This window comes from Aplysia californica, unplaced genomic scaffold (genome assembly GCF_000002075.1).
Source record: "Aplysia californica isolate F4 #8 unplaced genomic scaffold, AplCal3.0 scaffold00409, whole genome shotgun sequence".
NCBI lineage: Eukaryota > Metazoa > Mollusca > Gastropoda > Aplysiida > Aplysiidae > Aplysia > Aplysia californica.
This window is the reverse complement of record NW_004797679.1, coordinates 561,496-562,795: the sequence shown is the minus strand read 5'-3', so window position 1 is coordinate 562,795 and position 1,300 is coordinate 561,496.

Sequence of the window (1,300 nt, the reverse complement as noted above, 5' to 3'; positions counted from 1 at the left end):
TCTCTCTCTCTCTCTCTTTCTCTCTCTCTGTGTCGCTTTCTTTCTCAATCCACCCTGCCCTTCCCCTCTCTCTTTTTCTCTCTCTCCCTATCTCCTTTTCTCTCTTTCTCTTTCCTTTATTGTCTGTCTATCTTCTCTCTCTCTTTCTCTCTCTCTCTTTCTCTCTCTCTCTCTCTCTCTCTTTCTCTCCCCCCCTCTCTCTCTCTTTCTGTCTCTTCCTCTGCCCCATCTCTTTCTCTGTTCGCCGTCCCCCATTTCTCTCCTTCTCTATCTCTCTGTGTCCCCCTTCCCTCTCCCTCTGAGCCTTTCTCTTATTCTGTCTCTCTCTCTTCTCACTCTATTTCCCTCTCTACATCTCCCCTTCCCCCTTCTCTCCTCCCTCTATCTCCCCTGACTCTCCCCCAATACCCACCTCCTGTTCCATCTCGCCTTCCCCCGTAAGTGGCTCTGGTGGTAGAATGTTAATACACTATAGCTAAGTGCGACCCATGATCCTCTTAGCGATCTCGCCCGCGCTCTTGTCTGTTCAGGACTTCTGTCTGCCGTCTGGAGTTTTTGGGTTGGTCAATTGTAACTGACCCTCGTGTGGTCGATGGGTCAGTCGTAACCACACAAAAATGTTTTAAAAAGAATAAGAAGAAGTAGTGGTCAGTGGGTCTGGCAAGCGTTGTACTTCGACCGAATTTTTCGTGTAGCCTTGATAAAAGATTTTACTCTCTTTATAGATGTAGAAATCTAATCTTGTACACTTCTGTAGACACCATCAAACGTATAGGCAGACTTAACCTGTCGTTGACTTTAATGCCTCGCATACGGATATGCGTACACACGCACACACTCACATACGCACATACACACACAAATATATACACATACACACATACACATGCAAACGTTAAATTATTGAAACATACACACAGATACACTCACGGTACACACAAATAACACCTACACACAAAGACACACATACACCCACTCACGCATGATATGCCCACACATACGCAAAAAACACACACTCTAACAGACACGCTCACATTCACATACCACATCACGTACACCCACACCCACCCACCAACCCCCCCCCCACATACACACACGCACAAACGAACACGCGCACACACACTCACACAAACACTCACACACGAATACGTATACTCTCACTCATATTATATTATGCATCCACACACACACTTACTTACTTACACACACACACACACACAAACTTATACACATGCATGTTCACACACACATCGTCACTCTCTCTCTCTCTCTCTCTCTCTCTCTCTCTCTCTCTCTCTCT